This window comes from Mustela lutreola, chromosome 3, assembly GCF_030435805.1.
Source record: "Mustela lutreola isolate mMusLut2 chromosome 3, mMusLut2.pri, whole genome shotgun sequence".
NCBI lineage: Eukaryota > Metazoa > Chordata > Mammalia > Carnivora > Mustelidae > Mustela > Mustela lutreola.
The window spans coordinates 211255716-211280784 of record NC_081292.1 but is presented as its reverse complement, the minus strand read 5'-3'; positions in this window follow the sequence as shown (position 1 = coordinate 211280784).

Here is a 25069-nt window from a genome sequence, read left to right as displayed (position 1 = left end):
GAGTCCACCTGCCACCCAAGAGGAAACCGTGCTATCTGGACCTGTGCAGAACCCTCAGACCGTGAGAAATCCCCATGCCTCCCTAAAGCTAACCCCACCTCTGGCGGCCACCCCTGGCCACAAAAACCAGAGTCTGGCGCACTGCCTGACCCCCGTCCTCTACTCAGCACCCCTGGGATCCCACCTAAGAGCCATCAGATTGGACCTACCATGCCCCTAGGCCCCAATCCTAACCCTACTTTGGTTTTTAGACTTCTGTCCCCAGAGTCCTGGCCCCCACCACATTTGAACCCTGAGCCACACCCCAGGATTCCGCCTGCCACCCAGGTAGAAAGCATGACATTTAGAGCAGCGTAGAACCCTCAGAGTGTGAGAAACCTGCATGCACCCCAGAGACCACCAACACATTCAGCAGATCCCCTGGCCACAAACCTGGAGCCTAAGGTGCCGCCTGACCCCCATCCTCAATTCAGTCCCCCGGAAATCTCACTTCAGCATGGACAGATCAGCCCTACCATGCCCCTAGGCCCTCACCATAACCCTAGGTTGGATTTTCATGCTCCTACCCCAAAGGCCTGGCCCCCAAGCCCTCCACATTGGGTACCCCTGAGCACATCCTAGGACTCCACCTTCCCTACAGGAGGAAACCATGCTGCTCAGAGCTGCACAGAGATCTCAGAGCGGGAGAAAACTGCATGACCCCTGAGACCACCCACTTTGTGCCCCCCCCCCAGACCACAAAGCCAAAGCCTGATGCCCAGCCTGACCCCCTCCCTCAACTCTGCCCCTGGGGAGCAAGTCTCAGCAGGGATCCTCAGGCAAGTCCTGTGGGTCTGGCCCTTGGTTCCAGATGGTCGCAACATGCCCTTAGCAAGAAAGTGCTCCAAACATCATGCACGCACACCCCAAATCACTGCACAATGCCGGCCGATTCTCTTAATCTTTCTGCACAAATCGATATGGACTTGGACAGAAACCTCGTGAGAATTGGCCAGAAACCCCCCGGCAAACTCGCTTCTGACACTAGGAGCCCTCAGGAGAGCCGACTGGGCCTAGCCGGTGGTCCCAGGGGTCACGGCCTGAACCTCCTGAGAAAGCACTCTCAACGGCAGGCACTTGCTGGCCTGAATCACCCCAGAACACTGGCGACCCCTGCCCTCTACTCAGCCCCCTGAAAAGGTCATCTCAGCGCTGGCAGATCAGGCCTTCCAGGTCCTTAGGTCCTAACCCTAACCCTAGGTTGTGTTTTTAGGCTCCATCACCAGAGGCGTGGCCCCCAAGCTATCCAGACTGGGGAGCCCTGAGCCAAAGCACAGAACTCCACACATTCCCCAGGAGGAAACAGTTCTGTTTGGAGCTGTGCAAATCCCTCCAAGTAGGAGACTCGTGCATGCCCCCCTGAGATCACCCCCACATTCAGGCCCCCCCCCCCGGAAGAAAAGCCTCATCCTAACAGTCCGCTTGAACCCTGACCTCAACTTGGCCCCCCAGGGATCTTGCCTCAGGGATGACAGATCAGGCCTGCCGGGGCCCTAGGCCCTAACCCTGACCCTATGTTAAGTTTTAAGTCTTCCATCCCCACAGGCCTGCCCCCAATCCCTGCAGATTGGGACACCTGAAGCATACCAGAGGATTCTGCTCGCCATCCAGAAAGAACTGTGTCATTTGCAACTCCATAAAGGCTTCAGAGTGGGAGAACTCCACATACCACATGAGACCACCATCCACCTTCAGCCGCCTCATGGACACAGTCCTGGAGCCTGATCCTCACCCTGACTCACGCCCTCAACTCAGCACCCCAGGGCCCTTGCCTCAGCGCAGGAAGATCTGACCTTTGTGCCACTACACCCTAACCCTTTCTCTAGCTTGGGTTTTCAGGCTTCTGCCCACAAAGTCCTGGCCCTCAAGCCCTCCAGACTGGGGACACTTGTGTCATTCCGTGGCATCCGCCCGCCACCCAGAAGCTAAGCGTGCCATTTGGAACTGTGAAAACTTCATAGCAGGAGAAGTCAACGTGCCCACCAGAGGCCAACCCCACCTTCACTGGAACCTGAGTACGAACCTGGAAACGGACATTCAGCCTGACCCACGGCCTCAACTCAAGCCCCTAGGGTGCTCCCCTCAGCGCCAGCAGACCCTAACAGTCTGTGGTGTTCTTAAAGGTCTGTGCCCAGACACCTGACTCCCAAGGGACTGCATACACAGGAACAATACCAGTGGACACCTCCTGCCACCCAAAAGGCATCCATGCCATTTGTTGTTCCAGAAAAGATTCAGAGAGGGGGAAATATGTATGCCCACTTAACCCACCACACCTTCAGCATCCTCCTCTGGACACAGAGCCTGATACTCACCCTAACCCTTGCCTTCCACTCAAGCCCTCGGAAGTGTCACCTCAGCACTGGCAAATCAGGCCTGCCATGCCTCTAGGCCCTAACCCTAACTCTAGGTTGGATTCTAAAGCTTCCCTCCCCAGAGTCCTGGCTCCAATTCCCCAAAGCCTAGAACATCTGAGCCATGCCAGAGGCCTCAGCATGCCTCCCAGAAGGACACCATGCCACTTTGAACTCAGCAACGGATTCAGAGTAGGAGTTATCTGCATGCCCCCTTGAATCCACCCCCTATTCAGCGGCCCCCTGGACAAAAACCCTGGTCACTCCCGTTGACCCATGCCCTCAATTCAGCCCCCTGGGAAGTTCACCATACTGATGGAAGATCGGGCATACCAGGCCACTAGACCCTAACCTTAACCTTAGGTTGGCTTTTTCAAGAACCACTCCCACTGGTCTGGCTCTAAATCCCAGGAAATAGGACACCTGCGGGAAGCAGAGGACTCACCCCACAGCAAGGTCAAAAATCATGCCTTTTCAGAACTCCAGAAAGGATTTAGAGCAGGAGAAATCTGAATGAAATCTTGAACCGATCCCTGCTTACTTCTACTTTAATACCATACTGACCATAATATGGAGACTCATACCCTCCTTATCTCTACACCTCAATTCAGAGCTTGTGAAGGTCTCCGTACCTAAGCAGATCACACCTTCCATGCTCCTGGGCCTACCCCCATCCCAGCTTAAAACATGGGTATATACATGAACACACCTTTCCACAAAGAGGACATTCGAGTGACCGACAGACACACGAAAAAGTGCTCAACATCAGTGGCCATGAGGACAACGCACATCAAAACCACAATTAGATACGAGCTTACAACATTCGGCATATTTAAATTTATCAAGACAGGGAGAAACAACTGTTGGCAAGCATGCAGTGAAAGAGTAGCCCTCTTGCGCTTTGGGTGGGAATGCAAGCTCATACAGCCACTCTGTAAAATGGTATTGAGTTTCCTGAAGAAGTTAAAAATAGAGCTACTCTACGAACTGGCAATTGCACGACTAGATATTTACCCTGAAGATACAGATTTAGTGAAAAATGGTTACACCTTCTCACCAAGGTTTCTAGCAGGAATATCCACTATAGCCAAACTACAGAAAGAGCCCAGATGTTCACGGGCAGATGAAAGCATAAAGATGTGGTTCATATCTACAATGGAATAGTATTCAGCCATCAGAGAGGATGAATACTTACCATCACATCGACCTGGATGGAACTAGACGGAATTATGCTGAGGGAAATAAGTCTATCAGAGAAAGACAATTATCATATGGTTTCACTCGTATATGAACTATAAGAAACAGCACAGAGGATCATAGAGGGAGGGAGGAAAAACTGAATGGGAAGTCATCAGAGAGGGAGGAAAACCATGAGAGACTCTTAACTACAGAGACAAGCTGAGGGTTGCTGGAGGAGATCACTGGGTGATGGGCATGAAGGAGAGCTTAGGATGCAATGTGCACCGGGGGTTATACACAACCGATATATTACTGACCAGTACATCGGAAACGAATGACGTACTATAAGTTGGCTAATTAAATTTAAATTAAACAGAGAGAGCTCAAATAAACACTCCTAAAATTTGTAGGGAACCAAAAAAGATACTGAATAATTAGCACAATGTTGAGACTAAAAAGAAAGCAGGAAGAGTCACGATTCCAGATTTCAATTTATAGTACAAAGCTGTGGTCATCCTAACAGTGTGGTACTGGCACAAAAATACAACGACCAAGGGAATAAACCCACAATTATGAGGCCAACTAATCTTCCACAAAGCAGGTAAGAATATCGAAAGGGGAAAGGACAGTCTCTGAAACAAATAGTGTTGGAGAACCTGGACATCTCTGCACAAAAGAATGAAATTGGACCACTTTCTGACACCATACAGACAAATAAACTCAAAACAGTTTCTTGACTTCATTGGGAGACCTGAAACCATAAAAACCCTACAAGACAGCACAGACAGTAACTTCTTGACATGGAATAGCAATATTTTTATAGACTGTCTCCTGAGGCAAAGGAAGCAAAAGCAAGAATAAACTGTTGGGACTATATGAAAATAAAAAGTTTCCACACAGTGGTAAAACAATGAAAAAGTAATAATAAGATGACCTATGGAAAGGGAGAAGATATCCTATACAATAAAGAGATACTGCCTAAAATATATAAAACTGATACTACTTAACACCCAAAAAAACAAATTGTCCAGTTGAAAAATGGGCAGAAGATACAAACAGACATGTCTCCAAGGAATACAGATGGCCAACAGAAAAGATGTTCACCACCACCCATCATCAAGAAGATGCAAACCAAAAGTACAATAAGGTATTACCTCATACTGTCAGAATGGCTCACATACAGCACAAGAAACAACAGATGTTGGAAGGATGTAAATAAAGGGGAACTCTCATGCTCTGTTGGTGGGAATGAACCTAGTTCAGCCACTCTGGAAAACAGTATGGAGGTTCCTCAAGATGTGGAAAATAGAGCTACCCTAGGATCCAGCAATCACACTACTGGGTATTTACCCAATGAATATGAAAACGGTAACTCAAAAGGATGCATGCACCCCTATGTTTCTTGCAACATTATTTACAAGATCACAATATGAAGGCAACCCAAGTGTCTGTTGATAAAGCGATAAATGAGATGATAGATGCGTACACACATACACACACAGAGACAGTAGACTATTATTCAGCCATAAAAAGAATAAAATCTTGCCATTTGCAGCCACATGGGTGGAGCTAGAAAGTATTATCCTAAATGAAATCAGTCAGAGAAAGACAGTACTATAGGATGTCCCTCTGGTGTAGAATTTAAGAAACAAACATACATAAATAAAGGAGAAAGATAGAGTACAATAGAGTACAAACTGATGGTTACCAGATGGGAGATGACTGGAGGGTTAGTGAAACAGAGGAAGGGGACTGAGAGTCCACTTCTCCTGATGAGCACTGAGTAATATATGGAATTACTGAATCACACGACTATACACCTGAAACTAATACAACACTGGGTTAACTCAACTGGAATTAAAATAAATAATTTTTAGAAAAAGATTTTTCTTCCAATAACCTATCTGAAAGAGCTGTTGCTACGTAATGTTCTTAAGCCCTACTTGGGAGTATTTACTCTACAATAATTATTCACTCTATGCCTGGAATTCAAATTATATTGAATTCTTATACTATTTTTTATTTTATTTTTTCAGTGTTCCAAGATTCATTGTTTATGCACCACACCCAGTGTTCCATGTAATATGTGCCCTCCATAATACCCATCACCAGGTTCCCCTAAACCCCCACCACTTCCCTTCCAAAACCTTCGGTTTGTTTCTCAGAGTCCACAGTCTCGCATGCTTCATCTCCCCCTCCGTTTTCCCCCAATTCACTTTTCCTTTCCTTCTCCTAAGGGCCTCCATGTTATTCCTTATCCTCCACAAGTGAGTGAAACCACATAATTGACTCTCTCTTCTTGACTTATTTCACTCAGCTTAATGTCCTCCAGTCCCATCCATGTTGATACAAAAGTTTGGTATTCATCCTTTCTGTTGGAGGCATAACATTCCCTTGTATATGTGGACCATATCTTCTTTATCCATCAATCTGTTGAAAGCATCTCAGCTTTTTCCACAGATTGGCGACTGTGGCCATTGTTGCTATGAACATTGGGGTATGGATGGCCCTTCTGTTCACTACATCTGTATCTTTGGGGTAAATACCCAGTAGCACAATTGCAAGGTCACAGGGTAGCTCTATTTTTAATTTCTTAAGGAATCTGAACACTTATTTCCAAAGTGACTGCACAGACTTGCATTCCCACCAACAGTGTAAGAGGGTTCCCCTTTCTCTGCATCCTCTCCAACACTTGTTTACTGTCTTGTTAATTTTGGCCATTCTAATTGGTATAAAGTGGTATCCCAAAGTGGCTTTGATTTGAATCTCCCTGATGGCTAATGTGTCTGTTAGCCATTTGTAGATCTTCTTTGGAGAAGTGTCTGTTCATGTCTTCTGCCCATTTTTTGACGTGATTATCTGTTGAATTCTTCTACTTTGCCTGTTAAACCTAGCCCATGGGAGCCATGGTCCCTTTCTGTCCAGTCTCAGCACCTATGCATTCAAGAGTGTAAGTAGAGACAGATGCCACTTCATATCCAGAAAGCTAATACTGTTACTGGTTTAGTATGAGATAGTCACAGAGTGTGAGATAGGCTTGAGAGCAGGTTTGTTATACATCCTGGATATCTAATTCGGTGGTCTTCACCTGGATCCATTTGGCTAATAGTTTCCCTGTGGATGGGTTTGCTTCCAAGCACATACATGGAAGATACAAATGTGGATGGGCTCAGTGCAGGACAGGAAGAAAACTATCGCCCTCGGCCCGCAAGGACGACAAGAAGCCCCAGTTTGGATGCATCTTCTCTCTCTTTATTTCCGCAAGTCTACACACTTATATACGCTTACATGAGCAATCAGTGAGCAGGGTACAGGAGGGAGCGAATCAGGCTGTGCACCTAAATGAACAACTTCGCTAGCAACCAATGCTGTTTACTTCCTCTTTGGGCGTTCCGCTTAGTCTCACGAGACAATCCTAACCTGGCAACTAGCCAGGCGCCATGTTTTAATGGCGGAGGCCGCCCTGGCCAGGGGCCTGCCTCCGACAGAAAACCAAGTACAGACCAGGGTACAATCCCTCCCCTGATGGAGTAAATGCCATGAGTGCGGGTACAGGAGGCAGAAGCAATGTGAAACACCAAGGTCACCAGCTGAAGGCAGGAGCACAAATCAAGGCCTCTCGAGATACGGGGCTTGGAGGCGGCTCTGAGCTAACTCTGGGAAGAAGAGGGGGTAGAGTGATAAAAAGAAAGTATCTGCCCCTGCACTGGTCCATGGCAGCTGCCCACCACTCCTGGCCACATCAGTCTACACAGATGGCACATCCTGGTCTCAGGATGGGCTGGCTCAGGTCCTGCAACCATCAGTGGGACAGCTGGCCCCAGGGCTCAGGGACATGCTGAGGGAATGGAGAAGGAAGGCTTCCCCTCTGCGGTCGTCCCATCCTTGAGCAGACAGCCCTATAGGACTGCTGAAAGCCCACTAACAGGTTCAAAAGAGGTGGCATGGTTGAACCAGGGTGATGAGAAGTTGAAAACAATATTCATTTTTTAACTTCAGAGCTGTAAGCTCAGGAAGTGGGGAGAACATCCCTGAGGAAGACTTGAGGGGAGGGCAGGCCAGGCTGAAAAGGGAGATGGCTCTCTTGATTGGGGACCTGCAGCCCCCTTTCAGGGCAAGGTATTATCCTCACCTCACAGGGGATCCATGGAAGTGTTCCATCAGGGTACTGACAAGGGCTGCCTCTTTAGAAGGCTACCCTGGGGGGCGCCTGGGTGGCTCAGTGGATTAAGCCGCTGCCTTCGGCTCAGGTCATGATCTCAGAGTCCTGGGATCGAGCCCTGCATCGGGCTCTCTGCTCAGCAGGGAGCCTGCTTCCCCCTCTGTCTCTGCCTGCCTCTCTGCCTACTTGTGATCTCTCTCTGTCAAATAAAATAAATAAAATCTTAAAAAAAAAAAAAAAAAAGAAGGCTACCCTGGCATCAGGTTTCACAGAGCAGAAGAGGAGGACCAAATGGTGGGAAAGCAATACCCTGAAGGTCATGGACAAGAGGGCAAGAGTAGAGGGTCATGACCATGAAGATGATGAAAAGTAGGAGGCAACAGCATGGGAGACCGCCGGCACAAAAGTACCATGGTCACAGTGTCCACAGCTACAGTGACTGGGTGCCTTCTGGCCAGGCATGACTGACCTTGTGAGCTCCTGATTAGTCCTGACCACAATCCCGGGAAGTATGCACCACCACATCCCTCCTCTCCCCGTGTTGCTCGTAGGAATCACAGTCCCCAGATCCCAGTCAGCTTTCATGGAAGTCAAATAGTGGCTCTCCCCACACACTGCCCTTCTAGTGGCACTCTAGTGTGACCCTTGTGCCTGGCCAGGGACTGCTGTCTACCTGACTCCACACAACTCAATAGACAAGAGGGTGTCCCTGAATTCCACAGGACATGATGAGACAGATCCACAGGCCCTGCTACCCCACCCACCACCAACACCCAGTGGGTCACTCAGGACCTCAGCTATTGTCATGAAGCTCACCATGCCCTGTTTCAGTCACTTTCGACAGAAAGCCTAGTTCTGATCCCCCACAATACCATACATCCTGGTTGCTGACCTGGGGCCATGCCATGAACTCACATGGCACCTTTCAGTTAGAGAAGGGCACCCCTGCACCTCATATAAAATGCTTCTAATGAAGTAACGTCCATCAGGACTAAATTGTGAACAGTGATGCACAGCCTGCATGGTAGTCAGTACTTCTAATGAGGGTTAACCCCCACCCCGACTCCAGGCTCACAAAACCTCCCTCTGTCCCCACAGAACTCATGCTCTTCCCTCAGACAAAAAAACAAAACAACAAAAAAAAAAAAAAAAAAAAAAAACAGGAAACAAATATTTAATCTGAATGCTCCCTTCAACTTCTAGTTCAGATCTTGTCCAATCACAATGTTATGAAACTGGCCATCACTCACAAAAAGAAAATGGGACTGTCAAAAATATGGGGAGATTGAACAACATGCTACTAAACAACCAACTGTCAAAGAAGAAATCAAGAAACTTTAGAGGTACCCTGAGACAAAAAGGAGAACCTACAAAAACTTATGGGATGCAATAAAAATAGTTCTAAGGGGGAAAGTCATAGAAATTCAGATCTTGTCAATCCAGAAGAAGGCTCTCCAATACACATCCATGGGAAAAAAGGAGGGGGGAGAAAAGCAAATCCCCAAATCAGTAGGAATAGGGAAATAACAAAAGGAATGTGGAAATAATTCAATGGAGACTAAAAAGACAAAAGATCAATGAAAATAAAAGCTGGAAGCCTGGGTGACTCAGTGGGTTAAGGCTCTGCCTTCGGCTCAGGTCATGATCTCAGGTTCCTGGGATCGAGCCCTGCATAGGCTCTCTGCTCAGTGGGGAGCCTGCTTCCCCCTCTCTCTCTGCCTGCCTCTCTGCCTACTTGTGATCTCTGTCTCTCTCTCTCTCTGTCAAATAAATAAATAAGATCTTTTTTTTTTTTTAAGGGAGATGTGGTTCATATAGACAATGGAATATTACTCAGCCATCAGAAACGATGAATACTTACCATTTGCATGGACATGGCTGGAACTGGAGGGAATTATGCTAAGTGAAATAAGTCAAGCAGAGAAAGACAGTTATCATACGGTTTTACTCGTATATGGAATATAAGGAATAACACAGAGGATCATAGGGAGAGGGTGGGAAACCTGAATGGGAAGATATCTGAGAGGGAGAAAAACCATATGAGACTCTGGACTCTGGGAAACAAATAGAGGGTTGCAGAAAGGGAAGCGGGTGGGGGATGGGATAACTGGGTGATGGGCATGAAAGAGGGCACGTGTGGTGAAAAGCACTGGCTGTTGTACTCTATAAATCAGGGAACTAATTGAATCATGAATAATGAATCATTGAACATTACATCAAAAACTAACGATGTATTATAACTTTGCCTAATTGAATTTAAATTTTAAAAAATAACGAACTTTAAAAACAGGAATGAAAGATGATCCATGACGATAAATACCACAAAAATACAAAGGATCATCTCAGTACTATGAGCAAGTAGAGGCCAACACACTGGACAGCCTAGAAGAAATGGGTAAGTCCCTCCCAACAACCTAGAAAGACAGAACCAAGAAAGGGAAAAATCTGAACAGACTGATCACGAGTAAAAAAGATTGATTTGATAATCAAAAATCTCCCAAGAAACAGATGTCCAAGACCGAAAAGTTTCACTAAGGTGTTCAGCAGACAGTAGAAGAATTAATACAAATCCTTCTCAAACTTTTTAAAAAATAGGAGAGGAGGGCATCCGTTCAAACCCATTTTAGGAACTAAGCATTATCCTGCTACCAAAACAGTTCAAGAAAAGGATTCCAGAAACATACAAGAAAAGGAAATGCCAATATCCCTCATGAACATAGATGTCAAAATCCTCAAAAAATTAATCAGCAAACTGAATTCAAAGATACGTCAGAAGAATCCAACAACATGGTCCAGTGGAACTGATTCCAGTGTTGCAAGGACGATTCGACGTCTGCACATCCACCAATGGGATACACCACCTCAACCAAATAAAAGATAGAATCACATGATTGTTAAAATAGATGCAGAAAGAACTTCTCACAAGATTAAATATGTATTTATGATAAAACTCTAAACCATCTGGGTATAAAAATCCCTAATGATTCCACCAAAAAAACTGTTACAAAAAAACAAATTCAGTAAAACTGCAGGATTCAAAGTTGACATACAGAGACCTGTTGCATTTCTTCTTTTAAAAGATTTTATTTATTTATTTGACAGAGGAAGCATGAGCACAATCAGGGGGAGCAACAGAGGGAGAGAGAAATACAGGCTCCCCACTGAGCAGGGAGCCCGATTAGGGGCTCCATCCCAGGACCCCAGAATCATGACCTGACCTGAAGGCAGATGCTTCACAGTGGAACCACCCAGGTGCCCCAACTTGTTGTTTCTATATACTGAAGACAAACTTTCACAAAGAGAAACTAAGAAAGCAATGCCATTTACAATTACATGGAGAAAAAATATCTAGGAATAAGAGTAAGCAAGAATAAGACCTGGTACGGGCACCTGGGTGGCTCAGTGGGTTAAGCCGCTGCCTTCGGCTCAGGTCATGATCTCAGGGTCCTGGGATCGAGTCCCGCATCGGGCTCTCTGCTCAGCAGGGCGCCTGCTTCCTCCTCTCTCTGTCTCTGCCTGCCTCTATGCCTACTTGTGATCTCTCTCTGTCAAATAAATAAATAAAATCTTTAAAAAAAAAAAAAAAGAAAGAAAGAAAGAAAGAAAGAAAGAAAGACCTGGAACACTGAACACATGGTGGAAAATAAAGGAAGTGCATGTGTGCATTGGGGTGGGGAGAAATGCATGGGTCAAAGAAATGGAAGATGATGCAAATAAACAGAAGCGTATGCCATGCTCATTAACTGGACATTAACATGTTCATCATAGCCAAAGCAATCTAGAGATGTGATGAAATCCCTATCCGAATCCCAATGACATTATTCAAAGAAATAGAAGACAGTTCTAAAATTCAAATGGATTCACAAAAGATGCCAAATACCCAAAGCAATCTCGGGATAGAAAGCTGCAGTCGCCACACTCCCAGATTTCAAACTAGAATACAATGTTATAATCATCAAAACTGTATGGTACTGGCATAAACACAAATACACAGAATAGAATAGAACAAAATAGAAAGCTCAAAACTAACCCACACATATATGGTCTTAACTTACTATATAGGAGCAGAAAATGTACAATGCGGAGAAGACTGTCTCTTCAGTGAATGATACAGAGAAAACTGGACACTAAATGCAGAAGAATGTAACCAGATCACAACACCGCACACAGAAATTTTAAACGGATGAATGACTTGAACATGAGACCTGAATCCATAAACCTCCAAGAAGAAAACACAGTAGTAAGTTTCTTGAGATTGGTTTTGGCAGTCTTCAGATCAGACACCAAAAGCAAAGGCAACAAAGGCAAAAATAAACAAGTGGAACAACATCAAACTGAAATCATCTTCACGGCAAAAGAAACCAACAAAAACTTAAAAGGCAACCCAGCCAGTGACAAAATCATCTGTAAATCATACGTGTGAGAAGAGGCTAATATCCAAAAGACACAAAAACACATACAAATCTAAACAAAAACTAAATAAAAATGGGAAGAATATGTGACTAGATACTTTCCAATGATAACATACATGTGGCCAACAGACACAGAAAAAGTTGTTCAGCATCACTAATCGTCGTCAGGGAACTGTAAGTCAAAACAGGAGTCAGCTGTCACAACTTTTGGAACGGCAATTATCCCAGAGACAGATACCAGGTGTGGTCAAGCATGTGTAGATGAGGGGACCCAGTGGGCTGTAGGTGGGAATGTACATTGCTGCAGCCACAGTGGCAAACAATAGGGAGGTTCCTGAAAATAATAAACGCAACTACCATGAGACCCAGTAATTGCTCTATCAAATATTTTTTGGAGCACACAAAAACACTCCCTCAAAAAGAGAGATGCACTCCCAAGTTCACTGGAGCATCGTTCACAATAACCAGACATGGAAACAAACCTTGAGAGCATTATGCTAAGGAACGTAGTAGATACAGAATGACAAACCAGATGCTCTCATGTCCAGTCCACATGGACACAAAAACATAATGAACACATACATACTGAAAACAAATTGGTGGTTTCCAGATTCAGGGAAGTTGGGGGCAGGAAACAGATGAAGGTGGTCAGAGGCGCAATGTTTGAGGGATAAAATCTGCAAGTCATGGAACATTCTGTGTCACATGGAGACTAAAGCTAACCCTGCGGGAGGGGTCCAGGTTCCCCTGTTCTTTGAAAGTACATTTTTCCTAGGAGACCTTTCGAAGCAGAAATTGTGTAAAGAAGGAATTACCATTAAATTGTACAGAAAAATTAGTGAGTATGATCGGACTCTAAAAATTTCTTCTCCTTGGCCTTTCTTCAGCCTCAGGACACAACTTCCTAATGGATACCCAAGATAAATGGAGATAAAGCACAATGGATGCTCACAGACATAATTCAAAGCACTGGTGGCTGGATACGGAGAGCAATGCCCAGGAAGGAGCTGGTTGGGTTCACGCTGCCTCTGTAGGGGTTCCCCACAAAACAGATGCTGAACGCAATGTCCACTCTTTGACCTTTTTCATAAGAGGGAAATCCTCTTGAGGTTTCTTCCTGCTACTGAAGCTGGGTGAAAATGTAGATCTTTCAAAAGAGTCAAGTGTCTTACCATGAACTTTGAAAAGGTGGGGGAGACTTGTACTTGAAAGTTGCTGATGGGGTAGAAGTTCAGAGTTCTCCCAGACACAAACATCAGCAGGTCCACTGTGGAAGGCTCCTTCTTCGGCATGTGGAACACAGACTCCCTCCTACTCCCAGAAACCTCCTCCTTCCCCTCACTTGGGGCAACCAACAAGAGCTGGGAGTTCTCTCAATTCCTCCTTTCTCCCATTCCCAATATCCAGGCCATCAGCAAATCCTGTGAACTCCATCTTCAAAATGTACCCAGAATAGGATTAACTACTCCTTCCAAGGCCACCTGTCTGGTCCACACTAGAACCTATCTCTTGCCTGAGTTCCTAGAAAAGCTTCATGATTGACCTCCCTTGTCTATCCTCAACACTGTGTTATCTATTCTCAACACTGTGGCCAGGATGGCCCAGTGAAACAAGGTCCCATGGGGTCAAAGCCCCATAATGGCTTTCTATCACCCTACTGTCACCTCCCAGAGGTCATGTCCTAAGCTGTCTCCTGTGGCCACAGGGCCTTCTTGCTGCTCCTGGACATACCTGATATGCTCCTGTCCCAGGGCTTTTGCACATGCTTTTCCTTCCATTTAGAAGGCTCTTGATGTGATATCAGTCACCTTCATTAGATCTTGATTCAAGTATCACCTTCCTAGTGAAATACCACTTTCCCCCATGTGAATATCAACCAACACCCCACCTCCCTTTCATCACCCCGGCCCTGCCTCCTGCTTTATATTTCCAGAGCAGTTATCACAGTAACCAGTACATCTTGGCAAGGGAGAAACAGAGGCCTACATGGATGGTTTCACTTCTGACTCACTCCAATTTCCGACTCCAGAGCACTGGGGGAAAAGGTGACCAGAGCTCTTGCACAGTCACGATGCCTGGGCCAAGGAGTCCACCTAATGCACCCTCCACACCATCAGGGAAATGAAACATAAGGGGAATCCACTTGCACATGAAAACTGAAACCAGACACCTTCCTCGATTACAGGTGAGCACACACACTTCCTCCCCTTGCCTGATGAGCTCACCTGAGAAAACTGAGCAGAAAAGCATCCCAGGGCCTCATTCTCCCTCTGGTCCACGTCCTGGGAAACAGACATCTCTCCTCGCTACACCAGCTACCTGTGACCACAGCATCCTCCTGTGGTCAGGCAGAGTGCTGCACCTATCCCTCTTTCCTGGGATGTCCTCACAAACCAGACTTTGGTGCACAGTTTTCAAGAAGGACCCAGCAGCAGCAGCAGCAGCAGCAGCAGCAGCAGCAGGCTGCCCAGGTTTGGCCTCAATCTTGCACATCAGGCCCCAAGTGGAACTAGAGCTTCCTGGAGACTGGTGTGCTGTGTGGCCTTGGAACCTAATAACAGGAGCTGAGATTTCAGTTCCAAATGAAAACTGGCCTCTTCCACATAGCACAGGAAAGTGGAGGATTTCTCAGGGGTGTGGCTTTGGAAGTTCTTCTGCTCGTTGAATTCATAGGCACCAGCAGAGGACACCTGCTGCACCTCGTCTGAGAAAGCAAGGGACACCCAGGCAGGATCAATAAGGTTGCCTGTGGACTGCTTCCCACCAACCACCCTGCTGAGCTGAGGGCATGAGAACCAAAGAGAAAGTAGCTTTCGTGGTACATCTGCAGCAGTAGGGCTGGCCAGGAAGCAGAGCCCTGTCCCTGGAGCAGGATGGCCTGCCCCCAAGAGTAGTGGTCCACCACCACGGCCTCACAATCTCCCAGATATCTGATCTGACAATGCTTCCAGGCTCAGACCTGCTCACACGATGAGTCATAAGATCCAGAGACTGCTTTCCACCCCGGCTCAATGCTACTCACAGAGAAGCAAACTCCAGCCTCAGAAATGTAATCATCATTACCTCTGAAATCCCCTGAGTTTGTCTACACTGGCCCACCTAGGTGTCCCATCCGATCATTCCTCAAGTGCCCTAGGGTTTCAAGCCACTTTCAAGCTGCCCTTATAAAGGCAGGACCTGGTCCGAGTAGAAAGACCAGCCAAGTGACTCTGCATGCTGGAAACTTGGACAACATCCTCCCTGTACACCAACACCTCCAAGTCCAAGCTTCAAACCTTTGTTCACTATGCACTGAGGACCGTGTCAGCATGAACACTGCGCTGTCAAATCTCTCATCTCCCATTTCTTCAAATCGGAAACCAGGCTCCAGTCACCACTTCCTTTTCCCTTCAGAGAAGTAAGGAAAATGATAGAATAAAACACTACATGTGTGCGGCGCCTGGGTGTCCCAGTGGGTTAGGCCTCTGCCTTCGGCTCAGGTCATGATCTCAGGGTCCTGGGATCGAGCCCGCATCGGGCTCTCTGCGCAACAGGGAACCTGCTTCCCCCTCTCTCTGCCTACTTCTCTGCCTACTTGTGATGTCTCTCCCTCTGGGTCAAATAAAATCTTTTAAAAAACACACACACGAGCAAGATGGCGGAGAAGTAACAGGCTGAGACGACATCGGCAGCAGACCAGCTAGATAGCTGGTCAAACCATTTTGAACACCTACAAGCCCAACAGGAGATCAAAGAGAAGAAAAGCAACAATTCTAGAAACGGAAAATCGACCACTTTCAGAAAGGTAGGACCTGCGGAGAAGCGAATCCAAAGCACAGGAAGATAGACCGCGGTGGGAGGGGCCGCTCCCGACAAGCGGGCGACGGAACAATGGAGCACAAAATCGGGACTTTTAAAAGTCCACTCCACTGAGGGACATCGCTCCAGAGGCTTAACCGGGGTGAAGCCCACGCGGGGTCAGCATGGCCCCAGGTCCCGCGGGGTCACAGAAGGATCGGGATGTCTGAGTGTCGCAGAGCTCGCAGGTATTAGAGCGGGGAAGCCGGCTACAGAGACGGAGCCGACAGTGAGCTCGCAGCTCGGGGTTACCTTGGACCGGTCGCAGGCTGGGTGAGCTCGGAGCATGGCCGGAGACCAGGGAGACGGGAGTGATTGCGCGCTTTTCTCTGAGGGCGCACTGAGGAGTGGGGCCCCGGGCTCTCGGCTCCTCCAGGCTGGAGACCAGGAGGCCGCCATCTTCGTCCCCATCCTCCGGAACTCTACGGAAAGCGTTCAGGGAACAAAAGCTCTTGAAGGCTAACCCGAGGGAATGACTTAGCCTGGCCCCGGCTAAGGGCGGTGCAATTCTGCCTCGGGCAAAGACACTTGAGAATCACTACAACAGCCCCCCACCCCAGAAGATCAACAAAAAATCCAGCCAAGACTAAGTTCACTTACCAAGGTGAACAGCAGAATTCCAGAGGAGGAGAAAGCAAAGCACGGAATTCATGGCTTTCTCCCCATGATTCTTTAGTCTTGCAGTTAATTAATCTTTTTAAATTTTTTTTTCTTCTGCTATTTTTTTTTTAACTTTTACCCTTTCCTCTTTTAACGGTTTTTAACTAGTTTATCTTAAGAATACCTTTCATTAAAAAAAGATAATCATAATCTTTTTTTAAAAGATTTTATTTATTTATTTGACAGATAGAGATCACAAGTAGGCAGAGAGAAAGAGGAGGAAGCAGGCTCCCTGCCAAGCAGAGAGCCCAATGCAGGACTCGATCCCAGGACCCTGGGATCATGACCTGAGCCAAAGGCAGAGGCTTTAACCCACTGAGCCACCCAGGCGCTCCAATCATAATCTTTTTGAACCTTTGTTATTATAGTCATATTTTATCCTTCATTGTATCTAACTTTATTTTTTTTTTCTTACACATAGGGTTTTTTCTTCTAAAAAAATTTGGGGTACAACTTCTTCTAATAGATCAAAATATACCCTAAAGCTAGCTCCAGGCCTGTTCTAGTCTCCAGCCCAAGCAAATTCTCTCCACTTTCTTTTTCTTTATTCTCCCAACCAACTTACTATATCAACTCTTTTTTTAGAAATTAAAAAAAATTTTTTTCACCTTTATGGGCATGTTCCGTCCCTTCATTGTGTTTACCCTTAAATATGTTCTTCATTCTTTAAAATTTAAAAAGGCAGTTTCTTCTAAGAGACCAAGATACTCCCAAAATTAAATGGGTGACCCTGTTCTAGTCACCAGTCTAATACATATATATTTTTAATCCAGCTTCCAGGCCCCCAACTGGGGAAGCTCCTGCAGGATCCTGACCGGCTATGACCACCAACCCCAGGGCATGAGGCACAGTGCTGAAGTTGGGGGACTACTCTGAGGATCATTGCCACCACACCTGTGCCTGGGGGAACAGGGACCTGGAGGACCCTCCTGCACAATCCTCACAGCCTATTGCCACCATCCATGAGGGACACAGGGAACAATGCTAAAATTAGGAGATGCCTCTGGGGCATCTACACCTGTGCCTGGGGCGGGAGACAGGAACCTGGAGGACCCACCTGCATGATCCTTGCGGGCCTTTACCACCATCTCCAAGGGACACAGGGCACAATGTTGAAGTTGGGGGTTGGCTCTGAGGCTTGGTGCTGCCACACTTGTGCCTGAACAGGGGGACCCTGCTGAGCTGGAGGTGCTGCTCAAGGTCTATTACCTGCACTGTGTCAGGGACCGGGGTGCAACCCACTGACGTGGGGACTGTGTGCCATCCTGGCATCCCAGTCTTCCAGGGGAACACTGGGACACCTGAAATGTCCACAACTCATCCCACAAAACCAGGGGTGAGTGGGCGTCCTAGAGTTCAAGGATCTGGGGGGTATGGCCAATTAAGGGATATAGGGCAGAAGGGACTTTCGAGGGAAAAAGGAGAACTCATCTGAGTTCCCAGGATTAGCTCATTCCATGCCCCCTTCCAGTACCCCCACTTCCCACATGGAGCTCAGCCTACCACCCGAGTCCCCACCCCAGCCCACAGAGTGTACTCACCCACCAGGGAACCCCCACAGGTCAATCTCGCTTTCCCCTGCCTCACTGCTGTATCCAGGGGCAGCTGGGGGCCCACCCACAGAGAGGTAGCTCCACCCCCACACGGTGACTGGTCAGGGAGGGTGGTGCCCCAAGCCCATTGGTGGCTGCACCTGCCTGCATCCAAGCACCAGAACTTATACCGGTGCCTCCCTGTAACTGCAGGGGGTCCTGGAGGCCCTTCCCACCTGTACAGCTGGCTGCAGCTGGCTGGCCGCACAGGCATTGGCGGAGTTTGGGGCGGGGCCCCCACAAACAGGGCCCCTTCCCCGGATTCCTCTAGCTGCAGACCACCCTCAGAGCCTTGCCCCTTCCCTTCCTGCACCAACACTTCCTGAGGAGTTGTGCCTGGCTCCTGACAAGGTCAACTGTTCTCAGACCTTCTGAGGCTTGGGCTTTAGGAAATGCAATGGTTTCCCACATTTCCAAGACAATTTTAAGACCCAAATAGTAATGCTCCAAGTGGAAAGAACTTCATTTTCTGGTCTAACCCATGGAGTGGATAGTGCTTCTTAGACCTTCAAAACACCCTTCTAGGATGAGCCCATTTGTGATGGAATATATATTCCCAATTAAAACTCTTCAGAGTGTAGGGATAGAGGAACATTCCTCAATTTCATAAAAAACACCAATGAAAAGTCCATGGCACATGTCATTCTCAATGGGGAAAAGCGGAGAGCTTTTCCCTTAAGCTCAGGAACACAACAAAGATGCCCCATTCTTGCCACTATTTTTCAACATAGTAATAGAAGTCCTAGCATCAGCAATCATAAAACAACAAGAAATAGAAAGCATTTAAACTGACAAAAAAAGTCAAACTCTCTCTCTTCACAGATGACATGACACTATATGTAGAAAACCCAGAAGACCCCACCCCCATATTACTAGAACTCATACAGCATTTCAGTCATGTGGCAGAATACAAAATCAATGCACAGAAATCAGTTGCTTTTCTATACACTAAAAATGTAACTGTAGAAGGAGAAATTAGGGAATCAATTCCATTTACAACAGCGCCAAAAACCATAAGATAACTAGGAATAAACCTAACCAAAGAGGTAAAGGCTATATACTCTAGAAACTATAGAACACTTATGAAAGTAATTGAGGAAGACACAAAGAGATGGAAAAATATTCCATGTTCATGGGTTGGAAGAATAAACATTGTCAAAATATCTATGCTGCCCAGGGCAATCTACACGTTCAATGTCATCCCTAGCAAAATACCATTGGCATTTTTCAAAGAGCTGGAACAAACAGGAACCAGAAAAGACTCCACATAACAAGGGAAAGGTTGAAAAAGAAAACCAAATCTGGGATCATCACATCACGATGCCCGACGTCAAGCTGTATTACAAAGCTGTGAGCATCAACACAGCATGGTATTGGCACAAAAACAGAACATAAATCAATGGGACAGAGTAGAGAACCCAAAAATGGATCCTCACTTCTATAGTCAACCCATCTTTGGCAAATCAGGAATGAATATCCAATGGAAAAAGAACAGTCTCTTAAATAAACTGTGCTGGGAAAATTGGACATCCACATGCAGAAGAATGAAACTGGACCATTCTTTTACACCATACACAAAGATAAAATCAAAATAGATGAAGGACCACAATGTGAGACAGGAATCCATCAAAATCCTAGAGGAGAACATAGGCAGTAACCTCTTTGACCTCAGCCACAGCAACTTCTTTAAAGACACATCTCTAGGGGCACCTGGGTGGCTCGGTCATTAAACGTCTGCCTTCAGCTCAGGTCATGATCCCAGATTCCTGGGATCAAGCCCCACATAAGATTCCCTGTTCAGCAGGAGGCCTGCCTCTCCCTTTCCCACTCCCCTTGCTTGTGTTCCCTCTCTCCCTGTGGCTTTCTCTGTCTAATAAAAAATAAAAATCTTAAAAAGAAAAAGACTTGTCAAGGGAAACAAAAAAAGAAATAAATTTTGGGGACATCATCAAGATGAAAAGCTTCTGCACAACAAAGGAAACCGTCAACAAAACTAAGAGACAACCCATGGAATGAGAGAAGATATTTGCAAATGGCATTACAGATAAAGGGCTCGTATCCAAGATCTATAAAGAACTTATCAAACTCAACACCCAAAAAAACAAATAATGAAGTCAAGAAATGGACAGAAGACATGAACAGACACTTCTCCAAAGAAGACATACAAATGGCCAAAAGACACATGAAAAAGTGTTCCACATCACTAGCCATCAGGGAAATTCAAGTCAAAACCATAATGAGGTGTCACCACATTCTAACACCAGTTAGAATGGCAAAAATTAACAAGACAGGAAACCATAAATGTTGGCAAGAATGTGGAGAAAGGGGAACCCTCTTACACTCCTGGTGGGAGTGTCAGCTGGTACAGCCACCTTGGAAAACAGTATGGAGGTACCTCAGACATTAAAAACAGAGCTACCCTACAACCGACCAATTGCACTACTGGGTATTTACCGGAAACATACAGGTGTAATGAAAATAAGGGACATGTGCACCCCAATATTCATAGCAGCGATGTCCACAATAACCAAACTGTGGAAGGAGTCGAGATGCCCTTCAACAGACGAACGGATAAAGAATATATGGTCCATATATACGATGGAATATCACCCCGCCATCAGAAAGGATGAATACCCACCATTTGCATCAACATGGGTAGAACTGGAGGGGATTAAGTCACAGAACTGGAGTGAAGTAAGTCAACCAGAGAAAGACAACTATCATACAGTTTTATTCATACGAGTAACGTAAGGAATAACATGGAGGACCACAGGGGAAGGAGGGAAAACTGAGTGGGAAGAAATCAGAGAGGGAGACAAACCATGAGAGACTCTGGATTCTGGAAACCAAACAGAGGCTTACAGAAGGGAGGGGAATGGGGTACCACGGTGATGGGTATTAAGAAGGGCACGTGTTGTGATGAGCTCTGGGTGTTATACACAACTAACGAATCATTGAACACTACATTGAAATCTAATGTACTACATGTGGCTAACTGAGAATAATAAATAAATAAATGTGCTTTCTACATGAAAAACAACAATGGGAACAGAAGTTCAGATTTGTAAGATGTAATGTTCAGATTATAAGATGAAACGTTCTCAAGATCTGTTTCACAGCAGTGTAAACACACTTAACACTGCCAACTTTATACTGAAAATGCTAAAAATGGCAAACTCAATGTTCAATCCTTTATAATTTTTTAAAAGTACATTCTGTATGATGCCATTTTTATATTTTCTCATTTATTTCGGAGAGAGAGTGTGGGGCATGAGAGTGGTGGGAGAGGCAGGAGGGGAAGAGAGAATCATGAGCCCAAACTACACTGAACACAGACCCTGCACTGGGCTCGATCCCACATCCTGAGCCAAAATCAAGACTCCGTGGCTTAACTGAGCCACCATCCACCTCCACAGGCACTAGCATTGCTTACTCCGCTGCTATCTCCACCACTACTGTGTTGAACTCTGTTGAAAATACATCTATGAGGGGCACGTGGGTGGCTCAGTGGGTTAAAGCCTCTGCCTTCAGCTCAGGTCATGGTCCCAGAGTCCTGGGATCAAGCCCCATATCGGGATCTCTGCTCAGCAGGAAGCCTACTTCTCCCCCCCCCCCCAACTGCCCCTCTACCTATTAGTGATCTGTCTGTCAAATAAATAAATTAATCTTTTAAAAAAATACATTTATGAAAAACTGTGCCAGAGCTTCCAGGGGTGAGTCGGAGTATAAGCACTGCCAGGTGACGGGTGTACCTATGGCCTAGGAAAGGTGCTGCTCACCATTCTCCCAGACAGGGGTGTCCGTCACCCTTCTCTCCAGGGGAACTGCAGGAGACCCCCTCTCCTCAGGCACCTGAGGTCCACCTGACCCAGGAATTCACCTTCTCTAGCAGAGGACAGATGGGGCTTCCTTCTCTGGATAAGAATATGAACCTTGGGGGTGCCTGGGTGGCTCAGTGGGTTAAAGCCTCTGCCTTCAGCTCGGGTCATGATCTCAGGGCCCTGGGATCAAGCCCTACATCGGGATCTCTGCTCAGCAGGGAGCCTGCTTCCTTCTCTCTCTCTCTCTCTCTCTGCCTACTTGTGATCTCTCTGTCAAATAAATAAAAATATTTAAAAAAAAAAAAAAGAAAAAGAATATGAACCTTGATCCTGCGAAAGGAAAGCTCTGCTGGGACTCCTGGCCTGGTAAGGAAGCTGTGCCCACTGTGTGTGTGACAGAGCCAGAGCAGCTGGGCATGGAGGGAATGAGTGCCTTAAATCAGCCTTGTGTGTGGCAGTGTGGGAGCAGCAGCCCCTGCTTCCTGGGTAGCAGTGATGTGTGCAAAAGGAGGGAGGCAAGGGTGGAGGCTTCTAAGCCACAGCACAGTCTCACCCTTGGTCCTGAAACCATCAGGAAGAGAACGCTGAAGACAGAGACTCCAGGGGGATTCCCATCCAGGGAAAGGGGGTCCGCTGGAGGGCACTGAAGCTGCCAGCCCCGCCGACCACAGGCTATTGGCACAGGATCACCTCTGGCACTTCCTTAGCATGTTGTCTGTATTCATGTATGGATAGTGATTGACCCACTGGTGCACTTCCAGAGTCAGACTGGAAAACTTCCAGTGCCTGCTCATGGGTCAGAGGACCCCACGCCCAGAGAAGCAGAGGATGTCCCTCTTTCTCCAGAGCTGGAGAAGGCAGCCACCACCCTGGGGCAGGACCTGGTCCAGGCATATGTTCTTCCTGAAACCCCCACTTTCAATGGGCATTGCTGCACCTGAGAAAGGCCCCCTCAGCCCCAGAGTCAGGAGCTGTAAGGGGCTGTCTCCCATTCTGGCCCAGGATCATGGCTAGAAACAATCCTGTCTTTGAGATGACGGGTCTTCTTCAGGAGCCAGAGAGGACTGGCCCCTCCCCCTTCCCAAGTCCAGGACGCCCAGGACCCTGCGAGAGCTCTTCATTCAAGGAGGAGTCATGGAGAGCGTGTGTGTCTTGTCAGCCCAGCAAGTGAAAGAACCAAACCCCAGTTCTCAGGTTCTAACAGAAGCAGAATTTCAATGTACTGCTTGGGGGCAGCCACCTCCCCTCTTACATGGCCTTGGGGGACCCCAGGGGAAGTCTTCCTTGCTCTCCTGCCCTCAGAGTGAGGAGATGACCCCGTGTTCCAGGGTTCCACCCTGTCCCACTGCTGAGGAAGAGCCACACATAGGGACCTGGTGTCAGGAACGTGGTCTCTCAGGGGCCTGACAGCTGCGTGGAAGGGCTGAATGGCTTTGGGAGGAGGGGTGCTCACTGGCAACACTGTGCACCATCCCCCGCAGCACTCTGCAATCCAGACTCTGTGCCCACAACAGGTCAATCACCAGCATCCCATATGTTCCTGCCACAGGAGCGATGGATCATTCGGGATCACTGCATTGCACAGAGGCAGAGAGTGAGGCCCAGAGAGGGGAGGCAAATGACTCCAGTCACAGGGCTACTCAGCAGAGGGGCTGGAAGGCCAGCCCTCCCGAGCCACCGTTAGCCCAGCCAGGGATTCCCTGAGCCCAGGGCGAGCTCTCCCCTGCCTGCCCGGCCACACACCGGCCCCTGAGCTGGATGATGGGCTGTTCTTGGCTCTGAGGGTGTTGCTGACCAACTAGGAGAGGGAGTCCAGCTGGCAGGACAGGCTGTAGCTATAGGACAGAGTGACAGTCTGAGCTAGCACAAGCCACACTCTGGTTTCCCTCCCAGAGCCTGCCTGGGAGCTGGAGTATGGGTGCCCTAGGGGCCAGCACACAACAGGGTCTGTGCAGACCAGGGAGCCATGGCCCCCAGGGAGAGCCCATTCTGCCCTCTCCCTGCGCCTGTGCCACATAACCTCTCCTCACTGTGGGACTCCAGGACCTAAAATCAGGCCCCATAGGGCTGGCGCGGCTCCAGCTTGTAATGAGTTTCAAGCCTCCTGGAGCAGCAGATTTCCTGGGGCTGGAGGGAGGTCTGGCTGGAGACGAGAACTGGGCTGGGGGAAATGCGGCCTCATGGAAGGTGAAGGAGGGGGCAGGGGCCGAGTCCTGGGGCCACAGCTCACGTCTAAAAAGGGCTGAAATCCATGCATGTCCACAGGGCCCCTCATTACGGTAACAACCCCCTCACACTAGGGCATCCTGGTGGTGACCCCCTCCTGCCTGCCCTCCTTCCCACCCCTCTGACTCTAGCCAGGGCTGAATCCAGGGACAGGCTAGAGCTCTGCCCCAGGGCACAGCTGGGAAGACAAGCAGAAGGAGGAGAGGAGAACTGAAAGGGGCAGACTGATCTCCCTGCCCTGACTTGGCCTCCACTGAAGTCGCCAAGTCCTCTGGCTCAAGCCCGCATTTAGCTGGACCCTGTAATGGAGTCTGAAATCCAGACCAGCTGGGTGGGGGGAATTCAGTGACTTTTGCATCCCCAGATGTCCAACCCACCTGGCCTTGCACCCTGAGCCTTGCTTCCCAGGATAGGCACGGTTCCGGTGCTCAGCAGACTTTGGGGCCAAAGAGAACTTGGCAGTGGTGAGGGAACATGGGGGACCAGTCGGGGACAGCGCCATGGTGGGTCCGCATCCACCACAAGACTGGGTCCGGGGACAGGTGCTGTGTGCAGGTCTCCTGGGCACACCTGGCCCTCTCGGAATGGAGGTCTGTGTGCCTGGTGCACCTTTCTTCCACCTCCACCTACCCCTGGAGGAACGGCCAGGTTCAAGCATTTCCATGTCCAACCCTCAGGGACAGTTGGGAACCTGGGCTCAAGAGAGGCAGCGACTGGCCCAGGACAAAAATCGGGTACAGAGTCCAAGGAGCAGAGCTTCCCTCCAGGCCTAGGCAATTCCTGACCC